At 50.7% G+C, this 15,996-nt stretch overlaps 1 long non-coding RNA gene across 2 annotated transcripts in view; it reads right to left on the bottom strand.

The window, feature by feature from the left end:
* Nucleotides 1–15,996, bottom strand: part of LOC140385774 (uncharacterized) — an 89,742-nt gene that overhangs the window by 38,838 nt on the left and 34,908 nt on the right. Inside the window, exons 1-2 of one of the 2 annotated variants that reach the window (XR_011933469.1) lie at nucleotides 15,312–15,464; nucleotides 13,666–13,880 (exon numbers count right to left, since the gene is read on the bottom strand). This is a non-coding gene — a long non-coding RNA (uncharacterized lncRNA). Of the gene's footprint in view, nucleotides 1–13,665; nucleotides 13,881–15,311; nucleotides 15,465–15,996 lie in introns of those variants that run through there. The other variant, XR_011933470.1, reaches the window with a different exon arrangement.

Here is a 15,996-nt window from a genome sequence, read left to right as displayed (position 1 = left end):
ATGATTGAGGGACGGTCAGTGATGGTAACATGGCACCCTTTAAAATCCAGCCCACACAGTCTGCTTCTCTCTCCCAGACGCTAACGACCTGTCCAAAATGGCATCTGACCCAACCAGTGCCAGACATGTACACGATGCATGTGTGCACCTGAAACCATATCCTTGGCAGAGAAAATACAGCATTGTACAAGCACATTTTTCATCCCTAATGCTTGATGCTTAAATACTGAAGTCTATCATATGTTAGACACCACTTGTGCGCTCTCAATTGTCATAGCTGTGGGCAGCATTAAACGTTGACCTTTCTGATTGAAGCATCTGAAAAATCTATTAATTATTTTTCACTGTTATTTTCTAAGATGGCGGGTCACTTAATGAAACCATTTTAATAAACTGATTACACTGTATAATTAACCACTTAACTATGTAACTTTGCCATATTCATTATTTTCATTTTTAAAGCTGAAAACACTTTGATGTAGATTTTTGTAATCTTACATCTAATCTAGTTCAAATAATGTTGGAAATCGAGTCATGACAACATAAAGCACAGAATTAGAATAGTCATTTAGCCCATCAAACTGACTCTTCCCACATATTCCTACAATCGGCCTGCTTAAAGCCCTAATATCAATTGGGAGATATTCTGGAGCTCCAATATCATAGATCATGTTACCTTCATGTAACTTCAGTGGCTTTTGAACACAACTATTTCATGAGCATTTTGCATCCAATTAGCAGCAGCGGTGGTGTGGGCCCACATGACACTCCAGTATTTAAACAGTCCCTCTAAAGATGCACATTGGAAAAGTTAGAAGTTGATAAAAAGAAAAGAGGAAACTTCAAAATGGCTCAAAGACAGCACCCTGCTTTACTCACACCTCCTTGGATGTACTGCTGTGAAGAGTAGGAGAGAGATGCACTTTCCTCGCAAGCGGAGGAAGAAGTCAACAGATGAAACCAAGATTGCGCAATGGAAATTGCAGGGGGATAAAGTAGCAGGAACGCAGTTCCACATCCCTGGATTCAGTGCAGGGATCAGTTTAATGCCCTGAACAAGTCAGGGAAGGTGGGGAAAGTTTCACCTACACCCTGCTGTGCATATCACCCGAACTTCTCACTCTCCTCTTTCATAGAGAATTCCTCCTCATCTCAGACTTAAATGGCCTAACCCTGTATTTCTGAGAAAGTGTCAAGATGAACTTTCATGAGGAACTGTCAAAATCATCAAGTTGAATTGTCAAAGCGAGCTGTCAAGCTGTCTGGGCATTGAAAGCATCTCTCTTTAACTCTTCCAAACTCACGACCACTACCATCAAGAAGGACAAGAGCAGCAGAGACCTGGGAGCCCCAACCCCTGGAGTTTCCCCTCCAAGTCACACGCCACCCTGACTTGGAAATATATTGCCGTTCCTTCACTGTCGCTGGGGCAACATCCTGGAACTCTCTCCCTAACAGCACAGTGGGTGTACCTGCACCTCAGGGAAGAGCAACTAGGGATGGGCAATAAATGGTGGCCTAACCAGTGATGTCCACATCCCATAAATGAATAAAAATAAACTCATATGAAACTTATATATCGACTATTTTAATGATCTTAGTAATTTTCAAATGGCTTAATTGATTGAAAGATGAATTGGCGATGTGTGCACCGAGTGTTCGGATAGTAAAAGTGGTACTTTTTAACACAAAATCTTGCGTTGTTGAAAAACTGATGGTAAATTATTTGTTCTTATCACTGTTGATTTCAATTTATTTTGAAAAGTATTTCGACATTAGTTGTTTAGGGTCACACAAAAAGAGCGGCAAATAAAATTTGCAAGATGGTGTTGCCACCTAGCGTGAGTTGGTGCCTTTGTGGTGTAATACAAAAATATCCTCAAAGGTTAAAATTCACACTGCAGGTCATTTGAATCTGTTCTACATTATAGGTGGGTGGTGGGGAACGTTTATTTGTTTCGAACAGGACTGGTCACATCAAAATCTGTGTTGCTACTTGGTAATCATTTGCATGCTTTAGGGATTTGATTACGTGCTGGATTTGGTGAATGTATTATACCAATAATCCGCCATTATATCAGTACCATGCTTTGCCTTTGTATTTGCATCTATGCTATGCTGTTGCCCTTGTGGGCTCCACCTATGGGCCATTGTATGGCATCATCCATAGGGGAACATGTTGGGACATGTAGGGGTCTGCCCATGGCTCCTCCCCTTGAGGGGGGGTATAAAGAGCAGTCGACCAGCAAGCGGTGCACAGTATTGTATCAGTCGCAGGCAGGCACTGTTCTAAGTTGATTAAAGCCGCGGCTTACTTTTACTCTTGTCGCGAGTGAATTGATGATCGCATCAATTTAATCAACTTAAACGCAACTATCGAATTGGCCCTCAAACCTGACCGACTGGAACTCGATCCGCAGGCCGTGGAGACATAGAACATAGAACGATACAGCGCAGTACAGGCCCTTCGGCCCACGATGCTGCACCGAAACAAAAGCCATCTAACCTACACCATACAAAAGAACCCACACTAGACAAAAGAAATTTTTTCGCACTGGCTTCGATGCTTCAAGGCTTATCTCGCAACCGCCTCCACGCCTTCCGTCACTGACGCACAGAAGCTGAGCCTCCTCCACGCACGGGTAAGCTATCGAATCTCTGTTCAACTCGACGGGGCCACCTCCTACGCAGATGCCCTGGCGATGCTCGAACGCCTCTATGTGCGGCCCGTGAATGAGGTCTACGCGCGACACATCCTCACCACTCGCCGCCAGCTTCCCGGGGAGTCGCTAGATGACTACCTAAGCGACCTCAAAGCCCGCACACACGACTGCAATTACCAAGCCATTACGGCCACTCAGCATATGGAACTCGCTATCCGAGATGTCGACGTCTAACTACGTGAGACAGCGCCTACTCGACAGGGGGCCCTGGACCTGGATGAGACGGCACAGTTAGCCTCCTCTCTGGAAGTAGCGTTCCAGAGCCTTACCGCGTTCCCGGCTGACCACGCGACCCCCTTGTGGACTCCCGACCACAGACTACCACAGGCCTGTGCCGCGCGGCCGCCCGTCCATCAGGGGGGCTACCCTGCTATTTCTGCGGCCAGACCCAACATCTCTGGCAGCAATTCCCGGCCCGCAACGTGAACTGCAGCAGCTGCGGGAGAAAAGGTCATTTTGCCAAAGTCTGCCTGGCCAAGTCTAAGAACTCTAACTCACAGGCTCGATCCTCAGACTCACAGGCCCGCAGACCCCGCAGCGTGGCAGCGTGTCTGCCGACTCTGCCCCCCTCATCAGCCTCGTTCTATCACTGGGAGCAGCCATCTTTCAGTCCTCAGAGCACGTGCGACTCACGGGGGCCGCTATCTTGGCCATCCTCCCCCACGCGGCCGGCCACGTGCAATCCAGGGGGGCCGCCATCTTGGACGCCATCTTCCTCACCGCCTGCCATGCTCGACCAACTTGGCCGCCATCTGCTACGCCGCTCGACGCGTACGATCAACATGGGCAGCCATTGCGGAGCTGCCCCAGCACCTCCGACCACGCCGGCTACCCGCAACTCAGTGTGGTCACCCTGGACCAGTCGCGACCCAAGCACCTCTGGAGCTCCATGATGACCGTCCGGGTTAATGGGCACGAGACGCCTTGCCTCTTCGACTCTGGGAGCATAGAGAGCTTCATTCACCCGGACATGGTAAGACGCTGCTTGCTCCCAATTTTCCCGGCGCACCAAACCATCTCCCTCGCCTCTGGGTCGCACTCGGTGCAAATCTAAGGGTGCACTACCGCAACCCTAGAAATACAGGGCGCCGAGTACGCAAACATTAAATTATATGTGCTCCCAAACCTCTGCGCTCCTCTCCTATTGGGACGCGATTTCCAATGCAACCTCAGGAGCCTAACCCTGAAGTTCGGGGGGCCCCTGCCCCCACTCACCATATGCAGCCTCGCGACCCTAAAAGTCGACCCTCCCTCACTCTTCGCAAACCTCACCACCGACTGCAAACCTGTCGCCACCAGAAGCAGGCGGTATAGCATACAGGACAGGACTTTTATTAGGTCCGAGGTCCAGCGTATCTTGCAGGAGGGAGTCATCGAGGCCAGCAATAGCCTCTGGAGAGCTCAGGTGGTGGTTGTCAAGACCAGGGAAAAGTTCCGGATGGTTGTTGATTACAGCCAAACCATAAACCGGTACAGGCAATTCGATGCGTACCCCCTTCCCCGGATTGCAGACATGGTAAACCAGATCGCACACTACCGGGTGTTCTCCACGATGGATCTGAAGTCTGCATACCACCAGCTCCCAATCCGCCCGGAGTACCGCCACTACACGGCTTTTGAGGCAGACGGCCGCCTTTTCCACTTCCTCTGGGTCCCCTTTGGCATCACGAACAAGGTTTTGGTGTTCCAAAGAACAATGGATCGAATGGTGGGCCAATATGGGCTGCGGGCCACATTTCCTTACTGGGACAAAGTCACCATCTGCAGTCATGATCAGCAGGCCCACGACGCCAACCTCCACCGATTTCTCCAAACCGCCCAAACCCTCAATCTCACCTACAGCAAGGAGAAATGTGTTTTCCCCACGACCAGACTAGCCATCCTCGGCTACGTCGTGGAGAACGGGGTCCTAGGGCCCTACCCTGACCGTATGTGCCCCCTCCTGCAACTCTCTCTCCCTCACTGCCCCAAGGCCCTGAAGAGGTGCCTCGGGTTCTTTTCGTATTGTGCCCAGTGGGACCCCAACTATGCGGACAAAGCCAGCCCACTAATCAAGGCCACCATCTTTCCACTGGCAACTGAGGCCCGCCAGGCCTTCAGCTACATCAAGGCGGACATCGCCAAAGCCGCGATGCATGCGGTGGATGAGTCCGTCCCCTTCCAGTTGGAGAGCGACGCATCAGAGATTGCTCTCGCCGCTACCCTCAATCAAGCAAGCAGACCAGTGGCGTTTTTTTGGCGCACCCTCACCACCTCTGAAATTCGACACCGATCGGTCGAAAAAGAAGCCCAAGCCATCGTGGAAGCCGTACGTCACTGGAGGCATTACCTCGCTGGTAGGAGGTTTACCCTCATCACCGACCAACGATCGGTAGCCTTCATGTTCGACAATACGCAATGGGGCAAAATCAAGAACGATAAGATCTTGAGGTGGAGGATCAAACTCTCCACCTATAACTACGATATAGTATATTGTCCTGGGAAGCTCAACGAGCCCCCAGATGACCTGTCCCGCGGCACATGCGCCAGCGCGCAAGATGACCGACTACAGGCTATCCACTATAACATCTGCCACCCGGGGGGTCACCCGGCTTATCCAGTATATCAAGGTCCACAACCTGCCCTACTCCACTGAGGAGGTCAGAGCTATGACCAGGGACTGCCAGATCTGTGCGAAGTGTAAACCGCACTTCTATCGACCAGATAAGGCCCACCTGGTAAAGGCATCCGGGCCCTTTGAGCGCCTCAGTATCGATTTCAAAGGGCCCCCCCCCCCTCCAATATCTGCAATACATATTTCCTCAATATTATTGATGTGATCTCCCGCTTCCCCTTTGCAATTCCTTGCCCCGGTATGACCACGTCCACCGTCATTAAAGCCCTATATAGTGTCTTCACCCTGTTTAGTTTCCCCAATTATGTCCACAGTGACCGGGGCTCGTCGTTCATGAGCGACAAACTGCGTCAGTATCTGCTCAGTGACGGCATTGCCTCGAGCAGGACGACCAGTTATAACCCCAGGGGAAACAGGCAGGTGGAGAGGGAGAACGCGACGGTCTGGAAGACCGTCCTACTGACCCTGCGGGTCCAGGAATCTCCCAGTTTCTCACTGGCAGGAGGTCCTCCCCGATGCACTCAACTCTATTAGGTCCCTACTTTGCACGGCCACAAACGAGACCCCTCATGACCGCCTATTTGTTTTCCCGAGGAGTTCCACCTCAGGGGCCTCGCTTCCGTTCTGGCTGAAAACACCGGGGCCCATCCTGCTCTGCAAACACGTCAGGAGCCATAAGTCCGATCCTCTGGTAGAGAGGGTCCAGCTCCTACACTCCAACCCCCAGTACGCTTATATGGAACACCCTGATGGCCGACAAGATACGGTCTCCCTCCGGGACCTGGTGCCTGCCGGCTCCACCACCACCACCACTATCACCACCACCACCCCTCCACTATATCCCACCCAACCTACCATGATCAGCGCCCCCATCCCTTTATGGCTCCCGCCCATCATTCCCCCTTCACCGGTCCACAGGAATGAAGCTCCAGAAGAGACGCTCACAGAGTCCACGTCTGTACCTGCACCGATGCTAGCACGGATGAGCTCGACACCAGGGCCAGCACCAACGCCAGAGCTTCGGTGATCACAGCGCACATCCATGCGCCAGACCGGCTGAACTTATGAACCCGTCACCCCGCCGGACTTTATTTTTTTCAACAGGGGGTGAATGTGGTGAATGTATTATACCAATAATCCACCATTGCATCAGTACCATGCTTTGCCTTTGTATTTGCATCTATGCTATACTGTTGCCCTTGTGGGCTCCACTTATGTGCCATTGTATGGCATCATCCAAAGGGGACACGTATGGGCTCCTCCCCTTGAGGGGGGGGTATAAAGAGCAGTCGACCTGTAGGCGGCGCACAGTATTGTATCAGTCGCAGGCAAGCACTGTTTTAAGTTGATTAAAGCCACGGTTTACTTTTGTCTCGAGTGAATTGATGGTTGCATCACTGGATAGCAAATTAACCTTTTTAAATAAAAGCAAAGTACTGCAAATGCTAGAAATCTGAAATCAAGACAGAAAATGTCGGAAAAACTCATTAGGTCTGGCAGCATCTGTGGAAAGAGAAGCAGAGTTAACGTTTCGAGTCCGAATGTCTTTTTTTAAAAAAAAATTTCCCCAATTAAGTGGCAATTTAGCATGGTCAATCCACCTACCCTGTACATCTTTGGGTTGTGGGGGTGAGACTAACACAGACACGGGGAGAATGTGCAAACTCCACACGGACAGTGACACTGGGCCGGGATCGATCCCGGGTCTTTGGCGCCGCGAGACAGCAATGCTAACCACGGCGTCACCATGCCGCCTCTGAGCCCAAACGTCTGAATTAGGATTGGAAACGTTAACTCTGTTTCCCTATCCACTGATGTTGCCTGACCTGCTGAATTTTTACCAGCATTTTCTGTTTTTCGTGTAACCTTTTCAAATATCAATTTTGAATATCATAGAAAAGATACTCGAGGGAAACTATTGCTGTGTTCTGAACCATGACATTCTGGAGACGAGAGCAGGGAAATAACTATTGTTAACTGTATGGATGGATGAAGATACGGTTTCGATCAATAGAAATATTAAAGTATTCAAAGAAAATTATTCAGACTGCACTGACATTTGCCAATAGGCTCTTTACAATAAATAATCCATAAACCCATATTTAACACAGTTTTGTCATAAAATTGTCTTCATTACAATTTTCCCAACCCCGATGATTATGTATAATGTCGTATTTCGGGGCAATTTTACTGTAACCCACTCACGGAACAACTGACAGCATTGGGAAGAATGCTAGTTTTATAACCCGCCCAATTATACAGTTCAAGACCTATTTCCTCCGATCTGGTATGGTACTTGCCCACAAAACTGTATTAGAATCACATCTAAGATCCTCAATGGGAAGACGACAATATCAAATTTGAAAATGTTACTGTTTGCTTTGATATAAAGTAATAATGGTGAAGTTCAAAGGAATCTGCAAAATGCACCAAAAGATTAAGGAAGTTAACTATAGATAAAAAAATTACAAAGCCTCAACTCAGATTTAGAACAGTGTAAGTAGTTCTGGCCTAAATCATAGTAAGAATATGATTGCGATGGAGAAATGACAAGGATTAGCAAAAACCTATAGGGTGTGATCTAACGGCGGTGTTGCGTCCTGCGTGGATCCGTGCGAGCTGGTTAGATCGCAGGAGCGGCTGAAATTGGTAGCCGTGCTAGGTGCCAATCGGTTTCCGATCTAATCAGCCCGCCCTCGTTGGCGGGATCTGGCGAGAAAATAGTAATCACCAATTAGGGGCAATCTCCTATCGTTAACAGGGTAGACCCCCGATCTAATGGCCTCCCAAAATCAAACCGGCTCCCCAGTAAGTGGTCACGCGGGTGCCCTTTGGCGCACCTATTTAAAAACGTGAAACTAGTGCAATGGCTGCTGCGGGGATCGGAGCAGGTGAGTAGCCATCTTCGAAATTGGGCAATTAGCCCAGGGCGTTGCAACTGCTGCCCCAGCGCTCAGTGAGAGGGAGGGAGCATCCGGAGGGGGGAGGAGGGGGGGGTGGGGTCGGTGCCATCAGTGCGGGACACCCCTGGGCTGGGAGGTGAGGGGCTCAGTGCCCACTGATCCAACAGGCCACCTCCCCCCCCCCCCCCCGCCCCCCCACGCCCCCCGCCCCCGCCCCCAGGATTTTGCATGCCCATAACAGCGGCAACTTCAGCAGCTGGCTCTCCATCCCACTGAACACCTCCTGGACAGAGCCGTGTCAGTGGCAATATAGTGAGGGTCACTGTAACCCCCTCTGACCATGGCAGTTTCTGGCTGCACAGCCGAACGCTATTGCCAATAGGGAATTGGCACTGTTAGTTATAAGGGCACTTCACAGCTGCAGGTTGTGTTTGCTCCGAGGTCGCTGCAATGCCTGGAGGCTGCTGTTGCTGCTTCCTTCAATTTCTGCAGATGAGAAGTGGGGCAATTTTTTCTAAGGTACCTGGGTCCTGAAACACCGGGCTCGGATGACGTATGAGTTCAGGGGCAAAATTCTCCCCAAATGGCGCGATGTCCGCCGACTGGCGCCCAAAACGGCGCCAATCAGGCGGGCATCGCGCCACCCCAAAGGTGCGGAATGCTCCGCATCTTTGGGGGCCGAGCCCCAACATTGAGGGGCTAGGCCGACGCCGGAGGGATTTCCGCCCCACCAGCTGGCGGAAACGGCCTTTGTTGCCCCGCCAGCTGGCGCGGAAATGACATATCGGGGCGGCGCATGCGCGGGAGCGTCAGCGGCCGCTGACAGTTTCCCGCGCATGCGCAGTGGAGGGAGTCTCTTCCGCCTCCGCCATGGTGGAGACTGTGGTGGAGGCGGAAGGGAAAGAGTGCCCCCACGGCACAGGCCCGCCCGCGGATCGGTGGGCCCCGATCGCGGGCCAGGCCACCGTGGGGGCACCCCCCGGGGCCAGATCGCCCCGCGCCCCCCACAGGACCCCGGACCCCACCCACGCCGCCTTGTCCCGCCGTTCAAAAGGTTGTTTAATCCACGCCGGCGGGACAGGCAATTTATCGGCGGGACTTCAGCCCATCCGGGCCGGAGAATCCAGCGGGGGGTGGCCCGCCCCCGCCGAATCTCCGGTACCGGAGACTTCGGCAACCGGCGGGGGCGGGATTCACGGCAGCCCCTGGCGATTCTCCAACCCGGCGGGGGGTCGGAGAATGACGCCCTAAAAGTCAATCCGGTTTGAAGCGAGAGGACGCTGTGGGACCTGATGTGTGACTTTGTTCCAGATAGGCTGCCTGCTAACGGTGTTGAAGGATTGCTTTCACAGATTGCTAGTGCTTTTTTTGCTGGTGTGGTGAGTGCTGCATGTAACTGACACATCACCGCGGGTTAAACCTGGAAGTGGGGGATGTTCAACTGCACCTCGAGCGCCAGTGGAATATGTGGATGCCAGGATTTGGTTGTGGTGAGATTGGGCTGTTTGGGAGGGCCTGCATAGCTGTGGCTCCTGGATGGAGAATGGCACTGATACGTGGAACAAGTCACACATTGATGGACAGATAATTTCTATACCACAGTTCTGGTCATGATAACACATTCTCAGGGTTATCCGATGTTTCTGTTGAGGAACCTGTGAGGGGTGATACCGTGTGTTTGTTTTTTTTGTGAAAAAGCGTGGGTTTCCTCCGGGTGCTCCGGTTTCCTCCCACAGTCCAAAGATGTGCAGGTTAGGTGGATTGGCCATGATAAATTGCCCGTTGTGTCCAAAATTGCCCTTAGTGTTGGGTGGGGTTACTGGGTTATGAGGATAGGGTGGCGGTGTTGACCTTGGGTAGCGTGCTCTTTCCAAGAGCCGGCGCAGACTCGATGGGCCGAATGGCCTCCTTCTGCACTGTAAATTCTATGAAAATGACCCAGAGGGTGAGTGCGTGGATCAGGGGAGGGACTCCGAGCCCGGTCAAAGTAATGTTCCAGACTGGAGTCTGGGGTCCGGGTTCTGGTGCGCAGGACCCCCTGCTGAGGGCAGGTTCTCCCAGCACAACCTGCTTGTTGGATGGCACCCTAAGAGATGGCAGAGAATGTAAGGGTGGGAGAGGCTTGGGGGACCGGAGGGTCCCTGGGTGGAAACCACACTGATTGTCGGTCTTTCACCCTCTCCAATTCCTTAACAGATATCATATTATGGATCATATTTTGGACTCCGCAGCAGGTGTCGTTGCGGTGCCGGTGGCAGGCCAGGCGGCCGGACGCTGGAGAAGGCAGCGGCAGCAGTGTCGACGGAGACTCGAGCCCATGTGCAGAGCCCACATCCTGAGAATCCGGCTGCCCAACAGGACAGGGAGGGACCGAAAGAGGAAGGCCAACGATGGCCCAAGGTGTACAGGCATCGCTGGTCGTTTGTGGAGATGTCAGACAGCTTGTGCCACAGGACGCTCCGCCTGAACAAGGGTACAGTGTGGCACCAGTGCCATGTCCTTTCAGACTTGGCACCACATGGAGGAGATACCTGATCCCAGTGGATGTAAAGGTCATTGTAGCCCTGAACTTTTAAACTTCGTGTTCATTCCAGGGCTTTAGTGGGGACCTGTGCGTTAGTGGGGGGGGGCTAGAGGACGAGCCGGGGGAGGACACATGGGAACAGCCAGAGGATGGAAGCCAGGCGGTGGCACTGATCCGGCATACCCGGAGGACCAGGGAGGCCCTCATCCTCATCCGCTTCTCATTGGATGGGGCTTCGTTCATTATCGCACCCCCTCCCCTTTCCCACCCACTTCCTCCCCCACCCATTCCTTCCCCCCTCCCAACCCAACCCTCCCTCCCCTCCCCTAACCATTCCCAAACCCACCAGTTATTCCCCCCCAACTCCTCAAATCACCCTGTCACACCATCACAGGGTATGTGTAACATCAACAGGCTGATGGGCTTGTGCCAGCAGGTCAATTTACAAGGCAAGAGGGTGATGATAACCCACTGTGAGGTGAGCTCTGGTGCTCCTGAAATTATGCAGTGGTCTGACTCCTGTCTGTCTGCTGACAGCGCACTCACACCCATCACCTGCATATGGTATGCCTCGGGGGGAGGGGGGAGCCTGATCCAGGACCACTGTGCCCGGGGACCCGGGGCCGGAAGGTGGCGGAGGGCACCGAGGGGGTGATGGGTGCACACCTGTCGGCAGTACAGAATAATGTCACAGAGGCTTCACATGTCTCGGGTGTAACGTGTTTTAATGGTGTACAGTCGTGACTCTCACTGTCCCCAGCTAACGACGGTGCTGTCTGCCCCCCTGTTCCCCCCGTGCCCTCTCAGTGATCCACAAACTGCTTGGCCCTCTGTGCTCTGCCGCTCTGTTTAGGTGTGCCCCCAGGATGCACATCAGAGGCGGAGGCAGCCTGCTGCCTATCGAACGCTGTAGATTTCAATGCCACTGGTGGGTGTCTTCTGGGTGCTGGAGGGCCCTGGCCGCTTGCCAGTGACCCATACTTCCCCTTGCCACACTGTTCCTCCTGCTGACCCTGAGATGCACCTTTGTCAGGAGGGAGGGACTCGGGAGAGTTGGTGACCGCCTTCGTCTCTCTGTAGCGAGTTTCCAGGTTGGCCTCCAACACTCCTGGATGATGCCCGTAGGGTCCTGGAGGTCACCTTGGGATGGAGGGGTGGCTAGAGTGAGCTCCAGTGGCTCTTGCATCATCTAGCTCTGCCAGCCCTGGCAGCTCCCCATTGTCGGCGCCATGGCTTTGACGCCCTCAGCGATGCCGCTCTGTGACTGGGCCAGACTTTGGAATGCCTCGGCTATGCCCACCAGGGACTGAGACATGCTCAGCAGCACCTCAGCAATGTCCACCTGGGATTGGGTCATTCTCCTCAACACCTCGGCAAGGTCCACCTGTTTCAGGGACACGTTCCCCAGCGACTTGGACATGCTGTCAAGGCTATGACCATCATCGATATGAGACGCCTTGGACACCACCACCCATGATGCTGACGTTGTGACCCACGTTCAGCTGCGGTCGCCATCCTAGCACTGTTGGCCTTGGTATCACATATTACTGCTGCCACCTCCTGCGCCCATGGCCTTTGGGACTCCTCCAATCGGCTATGAACCTGCTGGAGTGTCGCTGACATCCCCTTCTGAATCTCACAGCCATACATTAGCGCCTGCATGAGCTCCGGGATAACCTTGCTCGGCATTGGACTGGGACCCAGCTGGGTCCTGGAAAAGAGTAGACCCCTGACTGCTGTGTCCCCTGGATGTTACTGCCTTCACACGATGTGCAACAGCAAGCATGTGGTGCTTTCTAGATTATGCCCCAGAAGCTTGTTCACTACTTTCGCCCACCGAGGTGTGTGTCACTGCGCTGGTGGAAGGTGAGGGAGATAGCTGTGATGGGACAATAGTGGCATCCTTGAGACTCTCCTCTGAGGTGTTCACTTGGAAAGGGGCTGGAGGGGGGTGGCAGGAAGGGTCGGCACCATCATTTGGAGATCTTGTTGGAGAATGGACCTGTGGTCAGTCAGAGGGGGAAGGATCATTATGTATGTCCTGAACAACTCACATGTGACAGGTCATCTGGGTGAGGGCCGGTAGATCCTCACCTCTGCAGTGCAGGTGAAGCTCAACGTCGGTGATTGCTCTGTCCTTGGTCATCTTCACGACCTCCAGGGTCCGTTACTCATAGGGGTGTGTGGTCTCTGATGTGCGGCACCCTGCCACTCATCTGGACCATTTCCCGCCGATGGTGTGTCAATTGTTCTTGTGGGGAGAGAGAAAGGGCATTGTGTGCCACACGCTTCACACATCCCGAATGGGGGCGATGGCGTGGGCACTGCTGCCGGGCATGGGTGGTGTATGCTTGTGGGTGCCATTGCATGCCAGGGCACAGGTGCAGTATCGTGCTGAGAGGCGCGCTGCCAACCGCCGGGTCATCGGGGGGCAGGTACGACTGTGGCAGGTGGGACAGGTGACAGGGGGCCGATACCAACTCACCTGTGTGGCCTGGTGGAGGTGGTTGAGCTTCTTATGGAACCTGCATATCGCCGACTGTAAGATCTGCTCTGAACCAACATAACTGAGCAGCTTTTTAGAATGTAAATTTGTCTTTTGAGAAATATGCTTACAGGAGAAATGATTTATTGGTGTATTTAAGAGTGGTAAGTTGGTACAATTCGACTAATAGAAATGAAAATTGACTTATCACTAAGACTAAACATTTTTAATCAGCACACCTAGTCCACCACCTTCGAGTAGCTCAAATTTAAATAACTGGAATAAATTTTTAAAAGTATACAGAGCCATTTGTTAGTTATATTGTTTCATATTATTATTATTATTATTACTGTAGTCAGCTTATTAGTCATTTAAAATATTTAAATGCTTATAAACATTCCCATTAATGTCCTTACCTAAAACACTCCGATTTCCTCCCACAGTCCAAAGACTTGCAGGTTAGGTGGATTGGCCATGATAAATTGCCCTTAGTGACCAAAAAGGTTACGATGGGTGATAGGATGGGGATAGGGTGGAAGTGTGGGTCGGTGTAGACTTGATGGGCCGAATGGCCTCCTTCTGCACTCCATGTTCTGTGTTCCACAGCCAAATTAGCCATGATCCAATGTACCTGTAAGAACATTTTTAAAAAGGCCTAAAAAATAAGTGCAACTAGTGGAACGCTCTGGTGATTAGTTCGAATGGAAACTCTTTTAAAGCTTAATATAATTTTGCTCAAAATGATTTGATCTTTTGCCCTGGTTTTGACAATTCGACCAAATTACTCTGGAAAAATCAGTGCACACTGCCGGAAAGTAACCAAAGAACGATTAAAAAGCTTGAAATAAGAGGAGATCAGTTTAGCTGATTAAGACTCCTCTTACATGCATGATTATGGAGTCTCTTCACTAAAGATTTCAATACTTTATCATCCCTCTGGTAATCAAACAGATCTACCAACTGGGACTAATTAAAATTTCCTTAACTGACAATTGGTCCTAGTACGAAATCCTGACCCTGTCATGTTACTTGTTTGTATAATTCAATGTGTTGTATTTCCAATTTTTTAAATGTTAAAACATCTTTGTATTATTGGGTGCGTGCTGTACTAATACCTTGGTAATCCTCGGTATCCTTTTTGACGGATGTTGATCCAGTTCCTTGGAAACAACCCATTCTGCTACTGCATTTCAACTCATGAAAATTCATACAAAATGTAACTGTTAGCGCTGCCACATCATAGGTCACCAAATGAAATGGGTAACAAAGACTTAATTAAAATCTTTTGTGATAAATTCGATGAGGCTCTGTTCCAAATCTTCCAGCCATTGCATTAGCATTAACACAATTGACTGCAAAGCCAGAAGTGCCGCAAAGTGCTCGGCTCCATGTTCCAATTCTTCAATTCACCCTCCTGACAAGCGCAGCGCCATGCCAGGGGCAGAGCCTTGTGAAATTCGCTCTGTGGTTTATGCTTTGGAGATGTTCTGAAAGCCAGCTCAAAACGCCAGGCTGTCTGATTTCAAAATTGGGGAGAGGACAATCCTACACACCAGCTTCTGCAGGACATTGAGGTACGTGCTGAAGCACTGACCTCATCAGCAATGTCACTAACTTTCAACAATGTGCAGGCAATGTGCACACAAATATGGAGGACTGAACGACAGAGAAGCTCCGTGGGAAGAATTCAAAAGACTTGATAATGTTCGAGGCTGTGACAAGGAAATAGCAACTGTGAAATTAAATTGATCAGAATCTTGAATGTCATCTCCACTGGGAAAAAAACACAACCTGGGAGAGGGGGGGAAAGCTGATGAATGAATTTCAGACTTAATTTCTGGCCTGTCGTTCATCTGCATTCCATTGAGATGCAGAATTGCTCTATTAATGCAATCTGTATTTCCTAATTTCAGAGATCTTCTAAGATTTTTGTTGAAATTAAGTTTGCAATATCTCACTTTTATCTTTGCCATGGTTAATTAACAGCAACAAAATATTGCTATGTCAGGGCCTCTGGGTTTCAAACTGAATTATACTGAAGTGTTTCTATGTATTCACTTACACTTATAAATGTCTTCCAGCATATATTCACATCTGTTGTAACATAAAAGAAAGAACTGGAATTAAATATTTCACCATCTCAAGTCATCCCAATGTGCATTGTAGTCAATAATGTACTTTTGTCACTGATGCAATGGGTGAAATGTGACATATAATTTGGGAACACTGAGCTCCCACCAAACATAAACAGCAATGAGATAATGACTAGATAATCTATTTTAGATAAAGAAGATAATGATAATAATAATCTTTATGAGTGTCACAAGCAGGCTTACATTACATTAACAGTGCAATGAAGATACTGTGAAAAGTTGTCCGTTCAGGAAATTTGAATTAGTCATACAATCATAGGATTTGCAGTGTAAAAGGAGGCCATTCAGCCCATCGAGTCTGCACCCGTCCTTAGAAAGAGCACCCTACCCAAGCCCACAGCTCCAACCTATCCCTGTAACCCAGGAATCCCACCCAACCTTTTTGGACACTAAGGGTAATTTAGCGTGGCCAATCCACCTAACCTGCACATCTTTGGAATGTGGGAGGAAACCGGAGCAATCCCATGCAGACACGGGGGAGAACGTGTGGACTCCGCACAGTGACCCAAGCTGGGGATCGAACATGGGACCTTGGAGCTGTGAAGCAATAGTGCTAACCACTGTGCTACCGTGCCGTCCATAGTTGGTAGATCT

This window comes from Scyliorhinus torazame, chromosome 11 (assembly GCF_047496885.1).
Source record: "Scyliorhinus torazame isolate Kashiwa2021f chromosome 11, sScyTor2.1, whole genome shotgun sequence".
Classification (NCBI taxonomy): Eukaryota; Metazoa; Chordata; class Chondrichthyes; order Carcharhiniformes; family Scyliorhinidae; genus Scyliorhinus; species Scyliorhinus torazame.
This window is presented reverse-complemented; position numbering and strand designations above follow the sequence as displayed.